The 20,418-nt window shown below is 38.4% G+C and overlaps 1 protein-coding gene across 4 annotated transcripts in view; it reads right to left on the bottom strand.

The window, feature by feature from the left end:
• The window catches only part of INF2 (inverted formin 2), a 735,156-nt gene extending 733,078 nt beyond the window's left edge, over window positions 1-2,078 (bottom strand). For 3 of the 4 annotated variants that reach the window (XM_044074343.1, XM_044074344.1, XM_044074342.1), the window contains exon 1: window positions 1,714-2,078. The gene's annotated coding sequence lies outside the window, so the exon portion shown is untranslated. The remainder of the gene's footprint in view (window positions 1-1,713) is intronic. The other variant, XM_044074348.1, reaches the window with a different exon arrangement.
• Window positions 2,079-20,418: the final 18,340 nt, after the last annotated feature.

Here is a 20,418-nt window from a genome sequence, read left to right as displayed (position 1 = left end):
CCCAGTCGGACTATCCTGGTTAACAAATGTCAAATAAGTAAATAAACATAACCAGACATAAAAATGTACATGCATATACACACACCCACACAAACACTAGGAGGCACATTCAGACTTGCACAGACACCCCCCATACACAAGCAAATGCATGCATACTCACACACACACACACACACACACACACACACACACACACAACTCAGATCTGCAACCAGATCCATAAAATCAGTAATATTTAGTTATTTCCAAGTATAACATATAACATGTTCTACTATAATAAAGTTAAGATAATACTTTTTTGTAAATGCACAAAAAAAGTCATCCTTTAAAATAAAAATACATTTAACACTAAATTACAAATGCAATTGTCCAAGTGCACTAATGTTCTCAGGAGTGAGTATCATTGGGAAATAATGGACATTCCAGAGGTGTGAAGACTATACACTGTCTGAGGGATCTATTATTTTCCCTATGATGCCCCACCCATATGGTCATTATTTTTCACTTCTATTCATCACATCAAAACGTTAACAAAAAATAATGATAATAATAATAATATGCTGGGCACTACTGGCTTTACTTGGCCTGGTAATAATGCTAAGCAATGCTTCTAAGACGGTTTGATATACAAAGTACTCTTTCGTGAAACTGCAGATGCAAATTATTAAACTTGAATGTCACGAAATAATGTACCTCCTGGCAGAATGTATCAGGTAAAGAAAACATGTGACTCTGAGTTTATTAAATTGGCATAAAAGTACACCTCAGTATGAAATGTCCTAGCAAGTACTTATCACAGGATTAACATGAGAAATTAAGTCAGGAAAAGTAAAGTCAATTTCAACCTTACAAATTATACTGTAAAACAGCGCTATTTTGCTTCATGTAGCCAAAAATGATTTGTTTCTCTTTAATCTTAAACAGAGATAATTACATTTTCATTTGAAGCTAAGGCGAAGTCTAACATACTTTTTTTCTTAATTAAAACATGTAATAACCTAGACGATAAAATATTTAAAAAATGCACACAAGTAGCCATTTCCAAACTATTAAAGATGTCTGTTTTAAGTATAACGGCACCGGAGGGGTGCGCGCGCGCGCACACACACACACACACACACGCACACACGCACACACAAATGTATCCCAAAGCCAAGAAACAAAGTAACAACAATCTGAATTCAGAAACACTCGTCATTAGTCACTGGTATCAAACTATTCCACACCGTAGCAGCTCTCAACCTCTCAGCTCAAGAATGAGGGACAAAGCCAAAAATAATGAGGTCCAAAAGGCCCTAAATCAGGGACAGATTTATAATATTGAAAGTTGATATAACAACAGATTCTGCACTAACATGCATTCTCTGAAAGATATGAACTAAGAAACTCAGATGACTGTTAGAATTCCTCAACCACTTGCCAGAAAACCACAAATGTTAGGAGAAACTGGCTAAAAATAAAAGGCAAGATCAGACATAAGATGCGAAATCAGTATCAAGTTTTACCAGTACAAACCAGAGTGCAATACTGCAAATTTGTTACAACATAGAGATATAAAACACATATCTGGATTACACGATTTTTCCGGATATTACGTTTTATGAGACTGCAAAAATAAATACATTTTATTAAAACCTGACCTAATATGTTAACCAAGTAAACATATCCTCAGAAACTTCACCAAATATATACATAAAGATACAGTAGACTTACCTCACTGGGTAGTACAGTCAAAAATATCACTTTTAAATTCACAGATTTAATCCTACATCCCTTTAGAGGTACAGAGACAACCAAGCACACATTTAGTGAACAGTTGCACCACTGTAACAGTTTGTACAAATATTCAGCAGATTTCCCAAAAACTGATCAGTGTATGTGAAATGTCAGACAGGCGTGTAATCCCCGCCCCTGGAAGACTTCCAGCTTTGCCTCTCCCTAAGTGCAGATGTCTGGAAGAGTTTTCTTGCTCTAAAGGATAGCTGTTTCATTTTCGCTGCTCCGCATGTGCTCACTGTTAAATGAGTTGTTTCAGAAGCTCTCCACATGATGTCATCGCATTCGCTTTCAATACGTTCACCTCCAGCTCACTACCACGTTTCTACAAGAAAAATACCAGGCATGCCATATCCAGCCACGTGACGTAAACTTAACTTAGATGTAAAGTTGTCCTTGCACAATCACAGCTTTAGATACCACGCGCTCTCTTCTCGTGGCTGGTCTGTGAGCTTTGGGCGTTAGCATGCAGCAGGCGTTATGGTTACATCGTAGCACTAGTTAAAAGTAAGCTGAAACATCAGGCACAGCTGCATGATCTGGACGGACGCGTTTAGGTTATTACTATTAATCTGCAAAATTAGTAGTATAAAATGGTTTATATTGGAGTAGTTTTCACAAGTAAAATAAAGCATATGACTGTTTACGTCTTACTTGTCTAACGAAAAAACGTGACATAACAATTCTACACCGCTAAGGTGTATACAGTTCAGTTCCATTACAAGAGGTTGTCGGGAGTAATGGTCTGGCAAGTTTAGTTTTATTAGTCACGCCTTAAAATATAATTCAGTTTGTGCAGAAAATGGACAAATTCTAGAACTCTTTAATCTGTTTTGGAGTTATTCCTTATGCCAAAACTGCATGCCTTACCACAATGTCTAGAATTCTGAAGCCCGCAGCTCACTACGTTGAAACAAAATGTAAACATTTTCCCAACTTTTGACAAACTTACTACTACTTACGCAGTTCCTTAATGTTACTGTAAGATTGTGCACAGTTGAGGCCGCTCGCTTACCTCTAAACTGTCCCTGATTTTGAGTCAAATTTTAGCTCTGTCCGTTTAATCCCCCCTAAAACTGGTGACTTTTTTGTGAATTACACTTAATGAATAAGGACAATAATTAAGAGTTGTAGACTTCTTTTACTTCAGAAAATGTACATTAATTCATATGCTGTGATTCTGTGAATGTCTCAAGTTAATATAAAGTGGCCCTGATTGTCTCTGATTTTTTCTGGCTTTGTCCCCGATTCTGTTGAAATTTGTCCCTGATTGGTTGAGAGCTATGTATTCTAACCTTGTGCTGTCCTATTCTTAATTTTAAAAAAGTTGATAAACGTTGCATTAAGGATACGCTGACGTTCTTTATACATTGAAAACATCATCGTTGGAGATATCGTGTGGATGCCTCTGTTCATAACCTTTAAGGATGCGCTATGCGTTGTGTTCAAATCTCCAAGTACCATGATCAAGCAGCACTTTAAGAATGTCAAAATTAGTAGAACCATACAAGAATTGGAGCGTTTCTTTAACAAATAGATGTGTCTATGCTACCCCTACTATCAGGGGTGTAGCCAGAAATTTATACTTTGTAACCAGACCTCATGCTGTTGCCCTCACCACCCACCTATCATGAAAACAATGTACTCTACTCTCAAAATGCTGCCCCTCTACACTTTGGAAAGGGACACTTTATTTTTAAGTGTTCCTACTTGCAACCATATAATGGTTACATTACAGCTGCATTCTTGTCAGGAAGGGATATTTTGTATAGCATTATATTGTATACAATAGTTCAGACAGTTCTAATCATTCACTATTGTTTGAACTATAAAGTTTCTGAGAGATGCTTCAGAAACAAAATGTGCTCACTTGAGTACAGAGAGCATGTCTACTCATGCCCGGCCTTAGACATAGGCCAACTAGGTGACTACCTAGGATGCCGCTCTAGCAGGAGCGTTTTTCCAGTATTTATTTGTTTATTTTTTGTAGTAAAGAAATGTTTTTTTTTTAAATGTGTTGAATGAATACAGGAAAAACCTGAAGAATAAGACAAACTGTGAGGAAAAAGGAAGAAAAAAGTAATCTGGATGGTGTGGGTAGACCAGGGTGGGGGCACTGGGTCATGTAGGGGGGCACTGTGGATCCTTTTTATCTAGGGCACCAGTTGACCAAAGCTGGCTCTTTCTATTAACAAAGTCTGAAATAACTCAATGGTATTGCCCGCCACCCCCTTAAATGATAATTGAGAAAGAATGAGCTCAGAAGACAGGAGCTAAAGGGGCAAGGTGCAGAAGAATGGTTTTGTATCTATACCTCTCAACTGTATATATTTTCACAGAATATCCAGATTTTTGCCTCATATTTTTTGGTCTGTTCCTCATAAAGTGTGTGGTTTTCTGACAAATCATTGAAGACTAAAGTCACTAAATAACACAAAATAATGGTGGACCCCTGAGTTTCAGAATTTAAACACTTCAGAAATACACAATTATGCAAAACCTGTTATTTTAACGCCTTTCTAAGTTTATAGAAGCAATATTTAAATCCTGTCCCTATTTTTGGGCCTTTGTCCCCCATTCTTTTTGGCTTTGTCTAGATTTCTTGCACTGAGAGGTTGAGAGGTATGTTAAACACAGAAATCTGATCTCACCACGATGTAGTCAAGTAAAAAGCTGAATTTGCAAGTAGTAATCCAAAAAACGATTAGTAGCCGTGATGGTAGTTTAAGGATCTCCTTTAATAAAAACACAGTGGGTAAAGGTAAGCGCTTTCGCATGGTCACAGCCACGCTTCTTCAGGTTGAGAGGTATGATCGTATCATACAAACTAAGAAAGACTTTACAGAGCAAAACTGGAAAATTCCAGACAGACTAAGAAAAATGTTGCAAATTAAGAGATTTGTGCAGTGTCTAAAGGGTAAACTAACTGTAGGAATTAAAAAAAAAATCCCAGTACACAAAATCGTTGAGTGTCTGTTTAAAATGCATTTTACAAAGTTTGTAGTCAGCTAAAGAATTATATGCTGTACCCTGTAACAAATCACACTGTTCTGTTTATATTGGATAGTTTAGAAGATAAGATTCTGGGAAATATGTGCCCAACTACCACTTGAAACTGGACTGGCTGCATGGACTTTTGCTGCTACCAGGTTACAGAGCTCCTTCAGGTTCTTCTTGGAATGGTAACTATAGATTATGCAATTTCCAGTCCAATTTGTAGGGGAGTTGGGGTGGGGAAATGAAACACATGTAGGGAGTTGCATTGAGTCATTAAAAAAAAAAAACAGATTGTGGAACATGATGAGTGGCAATTAGGTAATAGGGGAAGATGAAGGAAAGGGAAAAGTGAGGGACCCTGAAGTAGCTGACACCATGGCTCTCAAACTTTCAGCTCCAAATTGTGGCACACTACCTCTCATAATGTGGAACAAATAGACAAAATGTGGAATGCTTACAAACATCTCACTAGAAACTTCAATTGAGCAGCTCGCAGGATGGTTAAACACATTACACTTACAAAAAAGTTTTCTGATGAACTAATATAAGCCAATATTATTTACTATGGATATGAGTTAAAAAAGTCTTAACACTGAATTGTGATAGACACTTTCAGTGTCTGATTGCAAAAAACATCAATTTTTAGGACTAAAAAAAATGAAAATTTCTCTTAACAAGGTACACCTGAACAGCTATGGAGGGCACCAGTGTTTTTTATAGGTGTCAGGTAAGATAGCATGTGCACTCTGATGAAAATTACTTCCATGAGAAGGCAAACTCTACATGGAAGTGAAATTGTGCAATGAAGGCAGACTTCTCAGCTATATCTGTTGGGGAGATTTGTTGCCGATTTCAGGCTTGCTTGACCCCTAAAGAAGATTTTCTTAACAACAGTACCTGTTTTGGAGATAAGCTCCTGGTTTTAGGCTTGGTGTACCCCTTATACTCTCTGATTTCCCACTGTTATACACAGTTTTGAAGCTCTACACAGTTAAGTACACACTAACCAAAATGGAATCCAGTGAGTGCTTCACTAATCAGAAACATTGAATTTATTTCCCGCTCTACCTTCATACAGGCTGTTGTCGAATAAATTCCAACTTAAGTTGTTCAATATATTTCCAATATACCTTCAGTTATAATGGGGTAGTTGTCAGCCCTAGAGGCACAAAACATGATCAACATTGAAATAAATATTAAACTTTAATGAAAAAATTCCATTAAAAATCAACTAAGCGCTTTCATCCCATAAACATCAGAGACTTCATGAGAGTTGTATAAACACCTCCAACAAACTGTTTAAATACTCACACCACCAATCAGCATTGATATCATGAATAATTTATTGTCGTTATAAACAAACATAATAAAAGTTATCAACTCATCTCTTTCATACACTAGTTTACACTACATATTTCAAGAAGAAGACACTAAATGGATTATTAATTATTAATTTTACTTAATGAACTCAGTGCCTAACTGGAACCCCTTAAAAACTCTACCACTTGATGAAGCTATAAAATATCCATCCTGGACAAACATGCACCTATACGGTCTATCCGTATGAAATCCAAACCAGCCCCCTGGCTCTCTAAAGAAACTAGACAAAAAATTCTACTAAGAAACAAATCCTGGGCTAAGTGGAGGGCTAACAAAAATATCTCTGATCAACATTACTTCAGGGAACTGAGAAATTGCACTAAAAAGGCAATTCTTATGGACAAAAAGAACTATTACTGTAAGTTACAGCAAACTCATCAAAATAATCCCCAAAAGTTTTGGTCCAGTATAAACAAACTCCTTTCCCCTGGATGATCTCACACACCTACCCCTCTTGACACTGATCCTAATACCCCCCTTCAAACTGCCAATTCATTCGATACCTTCTTTACAGAGACCATTCAATCTCTAGCTAGTCAACTAATCCCAGATAACTCAAGCCCTTCTACTACCAGATCATTTTCTCTACCAACTTTTAAACTGCATCCCATCTCTACTACTTTCATCTGTAAAATCATCCAAAAACTTAAACCTAGTACCCCTTCTGCCGACCAAATACCATCAGAATACCTGCAAAAAAGCAGCTAAGGTAATTGCATACCCTGTATCCATCCTCATTAACAGAACCATTAAAGAAGGAACCATTCCTGACATTTGGAAAATCTCCCATATTATTCCCCTTCATAAAGGCGGCAATTCAAATGATTACTCTAATTACAGACCAATAGCTCTATTATCTCCTCTATCTAAAATAATGGAAAAATGCATTCACCAACAAGTACTTCACCATTTATCTCAACATAACATAATAGCAAACTGTCAACATGGCTTTAGGCCATCACATAGTACCACAACTGCTCTACTATCTTTTACTGATACCATCAACAGAAACTGCAATAACAATATCCTCTCATCTGCTCTATTTATTGACCTCTCAAAGGCTTTTGACATGGTCAACCATACCCTTCTCATCAACACTCTAGAATCCCTTGCCTTCATTCACCTGACTATTAAATGGTTCAGATCCTACCTTAGCAATAGGCAACAAGCAGTTCTCTGGCAAAACAATATATCATCCCTCCAGCCAGTAACCCTCGGAGTCCCTCAAGGCGCTATTCTAGGACCACTGCTCTTTTCATTATTTATCAATGACCTCCATATAGCACTCCCACAAGCCACCTGCATTCAATATGCAGACGATTCTACTCTAGTATGCTCAGCAAACTCCCCTTCAGAACTACACTCTCTAACCCAAGATGTATTTAACATAGTAGAAACATGGTTTACTAAGAGATGCCTCCTTCTCAATGCTAAAAAAACTAAGCTCCTCCTCTTTACACCCTCCAATAAAACCTTACCCATTGATTTCTCTGTGTCCTCCAATAACAGCACTATCATACTTCCTGATACAACCACCAAACTGCTCAGAATAACTATTGACAATCACCTTACTTTTGATACCCACATAAATAACACTATCAAAACTGTCAATAGAAAAATTGGTTCCTTATACAGGATCAAACCTTTCCTCACCCTATAGCCAGAACTAAAATTGCTCACTCTCTTAATATCAACTCTTCTGTATGCTCCCGATATATACTAACCTAAAGAAAATAATCTTACCAAACTAACAAATAGAACCCACCACTGTTTGAATCTAAGGCAACTAGGCTGGCTAGAACTACAAAACCAACTGATAGTATCCCAAATCACCATTGCCCAAAATAACCCAACAACACTCCTATACTCTCAATCTCATCCTCCAGTACAAAATCTTAACTCCCTTCCAACAAACTCCTTGCCTGTATATGCAAGTCTAACAACCTGGCTGGAGACTCTCTAACACTGTTGGAAAAATCTGAAATACTGCCAAATGAACTAACATTACTTTCTTCCTTGCCTCTATTTAAACACAACCTCAAAACCTAAATTCTCACTGGCTATGCCCTGCAGCAATCCTGACTAATCTTCTTCCTCTCTTCTTCTTTTCTAATTTCACCTCCTGTTAATTCTTATTTCTACTACTCTTACTTCAACTACTTATACTCTAAATTGATTGTTACATGCTCACTCCTTGTTTGACTTACTAACTATTGTTCCTAATTTGATATGCCTAAAGAGTAATTCCTACTCTATATTATTACTACTTCCTACAAGGCATACTTTTTAATTCTAAACATTATTTACTTGTAATTTTTATTTTTATTTTAATCCCTGTGGATGATTTTCTAAGTTGTATAGGCCTCTACTGAAAATGGAAATATATCCAGTTAGACTAGCCCGGTTAACAAATGTAAAATAAATAAAATAAATAAAATAAATAAATAAATAAATATTACCCAGTCATTTTACTTATAAATGATTCTCAGTTAGAGTGTTTTCTGTGTTCCTTTGTTGAAGGTTGTGCATTAGGCCCAGCAGCCAAAAATCTACTGCCAATCATTAGCGGAAAAAGACACAAACAAACCTAGTCATTTTACTTAATTATGAGCCCCATATAAAGCATGTACAAAACATGTAAAAAGTAAAACACATAAAAAGTTTCACAACAAATTATAATAATAATGGAAATATTGTTTGTTATAATCTATTAGCCTTAATTTTTCAACACACTAGCAATAGACAGGGAATCATTAATGCTTGGAAAATGACATGCATTAAGCCTCATCTGCTACAACAATTCCTTCAGTTCTAAAAATTGCCTATGTCTCTTCCCTTAAAGGAATTGAAGACCCTGTTTACTACAAAGAATCTAAATTTCTTAAAATTTTTGCAACTTACTGTGTGCTTATGAAGGGCATTGTTAGAATGTTGTTTTTGATATCATAAATATGTTCTCTCATACTATCCCTTAACCTCTGATTGGTTTTACCTACATAAAATGCTGTGCAGGAACTACAAGTGGCAATGTAAACCATGTAGAAGGTATCACAATTACATTTACCTGGACATGTCATGCTTTGAATATAACCTTCTACTAAAATATAAGTTCTTCATGTATGAACCTACAATGTTTACACATGCCACACATATTCTTGTAATGGCTACAACCTGTAGTCAGCAAAGACCTAGGCTGACTCAGTCAAGTTCTTTAAAGAGCAACCTTTACTAAATACTGTAACTGGATGTCTGCCTAGCCTTTCCTTTAAATCACCCCCGAATACAAAGTTCCATAAGTTCTTAAAAACTTCAATGTATTTGAAAATTTCATTAGTAAAGAGTACTACAAAAGATAAGACATTGCTTCCAGAGTTTATGGGTGGCCCCAGTGGTGCAGCAGTTAGCTTTGTCGCCTTTTCGGAAGAGGGTCTCCAGTTTGATTCTCAGCTGTGGTGCCTTTGGTGTGGAGTCTGCATGTCCTCCTTGTAGTCATGTGGGTTTCCTCTGAGAGTTCCAGTTTCCTCCCACATTCCAAAGACATGAGTAGGTGGATTGGACACTCTAAATTGGCCATAGGTGAGAGTGTATGTGCGAGTGAGTGGTACAAATGAACTACTGTGGCAAGGCTAGCCATCCAGCAGTGTAAACCTTGGCTCAAAAACCTTGCCTCAAGATGATTATCACTGCTAAAGTGACATCCTAACCCCATGTGCAAAATAGGAAAAGGAGTTGAGGATGGATGGTTGTTTGCAGAGTTAAAATTGTCTAAATAGTGCCTAACTGTGCCTGCAAAGATAAATTGTATTGAATCTAATAAAGGGGCAAATCTGGTCATCCTACATCTTAATATTTCCTCTCTGACCAAATGTAATAAGCCCTGAGGATAGAATAACCTTTATCTCTTAGCATACACCACAAATAGTGTACTTCCATTTCTAACATCTCATCTAGTGTAATTAATCTTGATAACCAGGTCATTTGGCCTTTAACAATCCCTCTCTTTTGGTAAAAAGGGTGACAGCTGTCGAAATGTAGATAAGAATTGGATAAGGTGTCCTTTCTGGAAATTGTCTTTCCCTATAGTCACATCTAAATAGTTAATTTGATCGTGATCAAAATGGTGGGTAAACCTTAGAAAATTAGTAGTTGTCACCAGATATACAATAAGTAAGGTTAGATCATTCACAGAACTCTTCCATAAAATTAAAATCTCATCTAGAAATCTAAAATAATCATATGGCTAACAAAAACTCCATTATAACTGAATGTGTATTGGAAGTACATTGAACAACTTACGCTGGAATTTATTTGACAACAGCTTGTACGAAGGTGGAGCGGGAGATACAGCCAACATTTCTTCCATTTTGGTTACCAGTTTTTGTACCGCTAGTATTTAGAGCAAGTACACAGTGCACAGGAAACTGCACAACATGGTTTGTATGCTGGTAACACCACTAAATTAAAAAAAATAGGACCCATAAGTTTCATCGCCATTTTTCAGAAGCAAAAATAAATTACTTTGAGGTAGTATTTTGCAATATCATTCATTAAATTATACAGATTTTACTTTGTGTCCTTGATAATATGCTTATTTTTGTATATTTGTAACATACTCAGTTTTATTGGATGTGGGAGTTTATAGGTTCATAGGTGCTTACTAGACTAATGACCACATGGGCATTTTTAAGCCTAGCCATGCATCCCAAATCTCTGACAAGTTTTGATGCCCTTGATAAGTGTAAGCATGGGCCTGGGAGATGAACCATTTACAGGTTACCTGTTTCTATCAGAGACATTTGTGCCAAACCAGGGATGAATTTCCAGTTTTCCATCCAATTATCCAAGTTACACTTGAATTGGATTAGGGAGGAACTCTGCTTCACATGGATGGGGAGCCTGTTCCATAGATGGGGGTAGTCTCTGGGATACATACCTGTCTTTCCAGCAGGTCCTATTTATATCACAGGCAAGGTTTAAGTCTTTAGAATGGGTAATTCTGGTGCTGTTTGTTTTGTGGATATGCAGGAGGTCCATCAGAGTGGAGTCTGACAATGCCCTGTATTTCAGGCATAGATCTCCCCTCAAAAGCCTGTAGGAGACAGAATACAGGGATAGGGCATTGAGGTGGTCTACATAGGACATATTACTTACACCGTGTATTCTTTTAGTGAGGAGCACCTGTGGGCATTCCAGTTGTTGGCTATGCATGGTTAGGTACATACAATAGGGGGCATTGTACTCAACAATAGATCTGATGAATGCCAAATACAGTGGGACAATGACTTCCTTGGACTTGGACGCCATACCTTTGTTTATAAGTTGCGCAACATAGAATATTTTCCTCACCACTGCTGATGCATGATGATCAAAGGCTAGATTACTATCTGTGTGTCCCTAAGTCCCTGACTACTGGGTCAACTCTAAGGTGTGTGTTGTCAATATGATAGTTACCAGGGATGAATGACTTCCCAAAGGAACTATTCCCAAACTATTATGCATTTCTTGGCATCTAGTTTTAGTCCATGACTCTGATACCAGTTGTTTGTCTGTGTCAGCCCTGTCTGGAGAACATTTGTGTCAATGTAAGATTCAAAGACCTCTCCTAATTTCCAATCATCTGCAAATTTAGTCAGCCAGAGACCACTGACATTGGTCTTGACTTCTGAGAAGTAAATGCCAAAAAGGAGCAGTCCAAGGACTGATCCCTGAGGGATTCCACTTGTGACTGGCCTCTTTGTAGAGGTGGACTCCCCAATTCTAACTTCCTGGGTCCTGTCTGTGAGCCAGTTGGCTATCCACCGGGTGACATACAGGTTTGTACCTAACCTCTTGAGTTTGTCAACAATGCCTGAATGGGGTATTGTGTCAAATGCCTTGGCCAGGTCAAGGTAGGCAGTGTGAACGATTTTGCCCTTATCCATTGCTTTGGTGACCTTCTCAAAGAAGTCCACCAGGTTGAGTAGGCATGATCTACCCTTGAAGAAACCAAACTAGGTTGGGTCCAGTGTCTGGAGGTTTACTATATCTCTGTTGATCATCTCCATGATAATTTTTTCCATGGCTTTACATACAAGACTAGTGAGACTTATTGGTCTGTAGTTTCCAGGGTCTGTAGATGGCCCACCTTTGTGCAGAGGGATGACTGTTGCTTTCTCCATTCATGAGGCACAAAGCTTGTTTGGAGGCTACAGTTAAATAATAATTCCAGAGGCCCTGATGGATTTATGTGATATTTCAGTATACACATCTTATGTTACTTACACACACATTTATATACACATACACATATCTGTGTGTGGGTGTGTGTCTGTGGGTGTGTGTGTGTGTAGATATATGAAACAGCCAAAGAAAAAAACAGCTTCACAGCACCAAGTTAAGCAAGTTTAATAACTGTCATATACCAAGAGCAAAGCTTTCGGACAAAGTCATTTATCAGTGTTACATGTACATGATATATGAAACAGTTCTAGTATAAATATATATATATCTATATCTATCTATCTATCTATATATATATATATATATATATAGAGTGAGAGAGAGATGTAATTAGATATAAATATATATATATATATATATATATGTGTGTGTGTGTGTGTGTGTGTGTGTGTGTGTGTATATATATATATATATATATATATCTGACTGACTTGAGTGCATCATTTTTCATTTAGTGACAATTTTAGTTATTGCACATTGCATCGACAAGCTTTTTTTAAGTGGGGGGCCAGCCCCACACCCAAGTGGGGGGGGGGGCCCCCCCCCCTATAATATATCTAACTCCTCAGGTCATACGATTTTGGGGAGGGATATATATATATGTGCGTGTATATAAATATATGTGTGTGTGTGTGTGTATATATATATATATATATATCTATCTATATATATATATATATATATATGTATGTGTGAGTTTATATATGTGTGTGTGTGTGTGTGTGTGTGTGTGTGTGTGTGTGTGTATATATATATATATATATATATATATATATACATGTGTGTGTTTATATATATGTGTGTGTGTGTGTGTGTGTGTGTGTGTGTGTGTGTATATATATATATATATATATATATATATATATATATATATATATATATATATATGTATGTATGTCTTTTTTAGTGGAAGTTCTTGCAATCATTTGTTCCTATTTTCAGTTTCTGCAGTGTCAGATTAATATGCCGTAGTAATGACTTCAGGGCATATCTGTCAACTGTCAAGAATGTTGTAGAATGTCTAGATTTTTGCCTCATAGTTTTGGTCTGTTCCTCATAAATGTTGTATTTTTGTGGCAAACCACTGAGTATTGAAATCACTAAATGACAGATATTTGAGTTTCACACTTCATTTCCTTCAGGAAATGCACACCACTGAAAAAACTGTTATTCTATTAACTTTCTAAGTTTATAAGAGCTCTTTTTTATAATCTGTCCACATTTTTGGTATCACCCAACCCCCCCACCTCCCCCGCATTTGGATTTGTCCCTGATTTTTGTGCAAAGACATTGAAGGGCATGTTTGAAAGTGCATTCAGCACAATGTGATGCAATGAAAAGCTATGATCTAGTTCAAAAACAGAGCACTTAATGAATGATGTTTAATTATTTTGCATCTATGAGCACATAAAAATATTGCACTCTTTATGACTGGACAGTGACCAAAGTATTTATGTACATCCTGCTTTCTCTGTCTTGTGCGTATGTAATGCTACTGTAATGCCAAGAAGTGGGCATGATCATAGCTCTCAAACTCTGTTGTCTAAAATTAGGGATGCTTTTTGAAAAAATTATAGTATTGATTTAGAAAGCTTTTAGGTTAAAATATGTTGTATTAATATACAGTTTATGATGAACAAAACGTCTGTAACTATAATACTTGGAAAGGTTTAATCACTATCAATGTTTTATCACAAAACCACAATATTTTATGAGAGGCAGCACAATTTTAAGGAAAGAATCAAGATTTATTGAAATGTGTGGCAGTGGCAACGGACTGTATTAAACGGCTATGAACTCTACTCTGAACTGCACTGAATATAATGCATTGGGGGAGTGGGGTGGATCTGCAAATATTGGAGATAATTTGAAACTAAAAAAACTGTAAGGCTCAATTAATGAGAGCAGTTCTTCATTTAGTGATTGAGCCAGATAATCAGTTTGTTTGATGAAATCCAAGCCCTCTAATGCTGAAAAAAAATGAAAATGAGTACTATTTATATTTTATTGTACTTTGCCGACAATTTTTTTCCCTTAATTTCTATTCATTGCGCTGCATTTCTGCACTCTCAGTATTGTACTGTTATCTGTTGCGTTAAGTAGCTGATTACATTGTATAGACTAGATTCAGGGCTACTGAATCTAGAGTCTGTGTTATTTTTGTTTTTACATTTGAGCACTATACTAGCCATCTTACGTTGAAAGCTTTTCCTGAACCCTTGTGGCAGAAGTGTGTAGATCTAGAGCCATCTGAATTGGCGATTAATGGAGGAAGGCTCATTGTGTGCTTTCTGATTGGCAGCTTGCCTTATTCATGTTTATTCCAGCTAATATTTAAGTCTCACATTTGCATAGGCTTTTACTCAATTGACAGAGCTTCTTCTCTTTTGACAGCTGTGCCAGAGGATCAGTGTTTTTGCTGAAATCCAACCAAGCACTGCTGAAAAAAAATGAAAATAAGTACTATTTATACTTTTATTACACTTCACTGATTGTTTTTTATTTAATTACTGTTCACTGCTGTTATATTTGCTGCATTTCTGCACTCTCAAATATGTACTGCTATCTGTTGCCTTAAGTAGCTGGATACATTATATAGACTAGATTTAGGTCTGCTTAATCTAGATTCTGTTTTTTTAACTTGATTACTTTACCAGCCATTTTACATTAAGAGGACTTTTTTTCTGCACTTTTTTGGTAGAAGTGTATAGATCTAGACCCATCTGAGTTAGGGATTGCTGGAAGAAGGTTCATTGTGTGCTTCCTGATTGGTAGTTTCCTTATTCTTGTTTATTCCAGATAATATTAAAGCCTTGCAATTGTGCGTTGCTGCTGTCCGAGCATCAGTGGTAGGCAGTGCCCTGTGTAGATGCAGATGACTTGTAGACAGGTTTTACCTTAAACAACCATTAGTGCAGCCAGTGCTAACATTCTGCTGCTCTAGCAGTAACCCAGTTAAATGCTGAGCCGCATTGCTTTATTTGATAACCATGACCTGCACAAGTACAGCTATCACTCCTAATCCCTGGGCTACCAGCACAGTCCAGTCACAGCAACCCACTCTATTGCTCAATTTCCCCAGTATAAGACACAGTAAAAACCTGCTATCATGGATGGGTAGGTTCCCATCATCTCTCTGGCTAGCCTGGTGGACATGAGCATCCTGAGGCAATGTAGCAATCTTCTCATGTATACTGACGACCACTTCCTCCTAAGACAAACTAATACTAAATGTGAGAGATGTCGTTACACTATGAAATTGGAGGCAGGACTCTCATATAAAGACAAATATATTACCAAACAGATTTTCAGCAAACACACACACACACACACACACACACACACACACACACACACACACACACACACACACACACACACACACACACACACACACTACTTCCCGCACCAAATAAGTACTTGACACATAAACCCACATATATGAAGACACATAGTAGTAACTTACCAAAACCCCAGATACCTCCCAAATGCAGCTTTCAGACACCACACATAACCAAGCCAACAACAACTACATTACATAGTAACACACACACCAGTGTCTCAACACTGAAGTCCATAAGACATCTCACCACTAAACCCAACATAATAGTCATAGGCGATTCTGTTAGTGAGACACATGGATGTCCCCCTCACCAGGCTGGGTGAGGAAAGGATAATGGTTAGTTGCCTGTCAAGTGCTAGGATCCGTCAGGTCACTCAAGAACTAAGGTCACTCAGCCACAGCTACCAGTATGACTCTGTCATAGTCCATGTGAGTGTGCATGACCTGAGTTGTACCTCCCTGGACTATATGAAGAGAGACATGACTGAGCTCTCAGATTATGTGTCACAGGTAGCTATGAGCTTAGCAATGAGCAGCATTCTACCTTCTCCAAGGATGATGCCACAGTACAAACAAAAAATGATTGACTTTAACAAATGGCTAAATTTCTGGTGTCACTCCAATTGGATCCAATATCTGTCAGCCTGGGAAGATATGGTCGACAGGCCATGCTGCTTTGCCAGAGATGGTCTGCACCTTCCTCCTCTTGGCTTTTGAACACCGGCAAAGGCTAAATCCACCCCTATTGTGCCTTTTTTGGGCAGCATCAAAACAACCAACTTCCTAACATAAGAAAATCTTCTCTGGATAGATTCAAAATACTGCTGCTCAATGCTAGGAGTCTTAATAAGAAACTAAACTCCCTGGAAGCACTTCTAACCTTGGAAGATGCTGACATCTGTGTAGTCACTGAGACATGTTTCAAGGCTGCAGAAAGTACCCTGGCCATTCAAGGCTACAATGCCTTCCATACATTCAGACCACAAATTGAGTGGGAAAGAACTAAAGGAGGAGGTGTATCCATCTTCATTAATAAGTACACCTCGAGACTGGTCAAACAGTATGACTTTCTTGAGCTACTCCATGTCCAAAAAACCATAGGCAAAATCCCCCATCACATCATCACCATCGATAGGCCCCCACCATTAACCCGGAAAAGCATACCACATACCTGGACTTACTGGAGTTACTTACCTTGCTGCCAAACATCTTAATCATGGGTGATTTTAATTATCTTACCATTGACTGGGGATCCTACATGATCACAAACATGCAGGCTCAGAGGTTCTTGGACTTTGTCAATGCAAATTCCCTAGAACAGCTAGTCCAGCACACTCACCAGGGACTGAAATAGCCTGGGAATAATACTCACTGACATGGGGGAGCATTACACTCCCTGGTGTGATGTCCTGTCTCGTAAGACTGGGCCATAAAACAGTCTTCTTCTAAATTATTTTAAGGTCAGATACCCCAACAAGAACAAAAAATCTTAAGAATTTTTCCAATACAAATTGCCTCCTGCTAAGTAAGGCCATAAAAAAATTCAAGCCCCCCCCCCCAACACAGATAACATGGACTTTTATGAAGAAGTGTGCATCAACACCCTGTATAACCACTTAAGTAGTTGTATAGAATTGGTTGTACCTAAGCAGACTAAAACCAGATCTTATTGGAAAAACAAGCCACCTTGGTGGACCCCTGGTATAAATGGACTATACAACAAAAGAAAGAAACTAATGTCCAAAAACAAGATGGAACTGACTCAGCAGAGGACTAATTCTCTTCTATTGTAAACACGCAAATTAGAGATGTAGTCAAGTCATCCAAAATGAATTACAAAGCAAAAGTAGCCCCCCCTAGCTATACAAAATCACAAGACACTTTTTAACTATGCCCAAAACCTTAAAGGGAATACCCAGTTATGCACAGTGCTGGTTGTGGATGACACCTCCCATAATCAACTGGAAGAAATAGCCAACCTGCTAGCAGATAGATTTGGCTCAAACTTTACCCCTTCATCCACACTGGCCACCCCCAAAGTATACCAGCCACCACTCCACTGCCTATTATCTCTAGAAGGCAGGTCATAGCTGTGTTCTATAAGGCCAAAAACATGGCATCAATAGGACCAGACAACATCCCAGGCTGCCTTTTAAATAACTTAAAACATGACTTAGCTGACCCAGTTGGACTCCTATTTAACCACAGCCTCAGGACTGGCTACGCTCCAGCACAACGGACTATAGCCAAAATCATTCCTCTGCACAAAAGGGGACCATCATCAACTGACCCTGGAAATTACAGACTCATACACCTCACTAGCCTCACCTGCAAGGCCATGGAAAGAATCATTCTGGACCTTATTAACAAGGAGATAGGTAACCTCCAGACTCTGGATTTAACCCAATTTGGACTTGTTAAGGATAGATCCTGTCTGTTAAACCTGGATGAATTCTTCAAGAAGGTCACCAAGGCCATGGACAAAGGAAAGACTGTGCATACTGCCTACCTTGACCTGACCAAGGCATTTGACATTGTCTCCAACTCGGGTATTATACAGAAAATTTCACAATCAGGAATTAAACCCTGCGTCACCAGGTGGGTGGCTAAATGGCTCACCAACAAGACACACACTGTCAAAGTGGGTGAATTCACATCTAGCAAAAGGCCAGTCACCAGTGGCATACTACAGGATTCTGTGCTGGGCCCATTACTGTTCAGAATTTATTTCTCAGAAGTCCAGGCAAATGTGGATGGCCTGTGGATGACCGATGACTGCAAATTGGGAGCAATTATAGAGTCCCTCAATGATACCAGTATACTGCAGAAAGGATTAACACCAACAAATGATTAGTGCCAAAGCTACAGAAATTATTCCCTTTGGAAAAGCTAACCCCCCCCTGCTTATTACAATATAGACAGCACCCAGTGGTTCATGACCTGGGTACTCAGGTTGATGGCAATCTGAACGTTGATCACCATGTGTCCACAGTGGTGAGGAAATCCTTCTATGTGGCACATCTGATAAGTAAAGTCATGGCATCTAGATCTAAGGACATTATAATTCATTTGTACTCGGTCTTATCAGACCAATAACTGAGTACAATGCACTTACTTGTACCTGACCAGACATTTGCAACAGCTAGAGGGACCCCAGAGGTCTCTCACCAAAAAAATGCAGGGTACAGAAAACAAATCCCACACTGAAAGACTGAAAGCTTTATTACTGTATTCTGTCTCCTAAATGCTACTAAGGGGCGATCTATGTGTGGCATACAGGGCATTCTCTCTCTCTGACAGGCGAGAGATGCTCCAACTCTAAAAATCTGGAATAACTGCTCTCTCATGCCCAGAGCAGCAACACTAAACAGGTTGTAAGCTCACACACCATGATTCCTATTTGTAATATGTATGCAGCACACAAACCTTTATATGCAGAGGTACTCTCCAGAAACCTATCTAAACAATAGAGACCTCCAAAACACAAACATACTACACCAAACACAACACCCAAAGCACCATAAAAACACTAGCATCTGTGTCTCACCAAATAAGCCCTTAAGGCAATGCACAACTATTCCATATGTTTTAGTAATAGGTGACTCTGTAGTGCGACATTACAGATGCCCCACTCATCAGGTTGAACAAGGAGAAGGTTACGGACAGCTGCCTGTCTGGTGCAAGGATTCACCAGATAACACATGCACTTAAGTCTCTCAACAACAAGTACCGTTATGACTCGGTCATAGTTCATGTTGATGTGAACGACTTAAGACGTACCTCTCTGGACTATGTGATCAAGCTCTCTGAATATGTGTCCCAGGCGGGTATGTCCCTAGCTTTGAGCACCATTTTACCCTCACCTAGGATGATACCACTATATAAACATAAAATGAATGACTTCAATAATTGGCATAGTTTCTGGTGTCATTCTAAGGGGATCCAGTTCCTGTCAGTCTGAGGCGATATGGTGGATAGACCACACTGCTTTGCCAGAGATGGTCTTGACCTGGCACCTCTAGGCATTTGGTTGCTGGCTAAGGCACTTGCCTCCCCATAATGCCTTTTTTAGTCAAGGTCACAGCAACAAAATTCCTGAGTTGAAAATATCAAACACAAAGAAACTAGGGGTCATGCTGCTAAATGCTAGGAGTTTAAATCAGAAACTGCATTCTCTGGAAGCACTCCTCTTCCTGGAAGATGTTGATATCTGTGCAGTCACAGAAACCTGGTTCAAGGCTGCAGAAAGTACCCCAGATTTGCAAAGCTACAATGCCTTCTACACTTTCAGACCACAATTAGAAGGTGTGAGAACCAAAGGTGAAGTATCTATCTATCTTCATTAAAGATAATTACATCTCTAGACTGGTTAGACAAGAAAATGCTATGGAGCTACTCCAAGTCAAAATTACTAAGGGTAACACCCCCCTTTAGGTCACCATCAACTGGTTCCCTTCCATAAACCAAGATAAATCAATCATTTTTAAAGTAGCAATAGCACCATGACTTTCCAAAGGAGAAATCAGACTTAAAACCTACACCAAAGTTAATTATACCCTCCTAAGGGAAAGTATAATCGACTTTCAGACTCCACTTTCTACAGATGGTATTGACGGCTATACTAAGGGATACATTGAAGCCCTGTATAAACATCTACACACATGTATATACACAGTTGTGCCAGACAGGATTAAAGCAAGACT

This window comes from Protopterus annectens, chromosome 6.part0 (genome assembly GCF_019279795.1).
Source record: "Protopterus annectens isolate FY-2018-M chromosome 6.part0, PAN1.0, whole genome shotgun sequence".
Classification (NCBI taxonomy): Eukaryota; Metazoa; Chordata; order Ceratodontiformes; family Protopteridae; genus Protopterus; species Protopterus annectens.
This window is presented reverse-complemented; position numbering and strand designations above follow the sequence as displayed.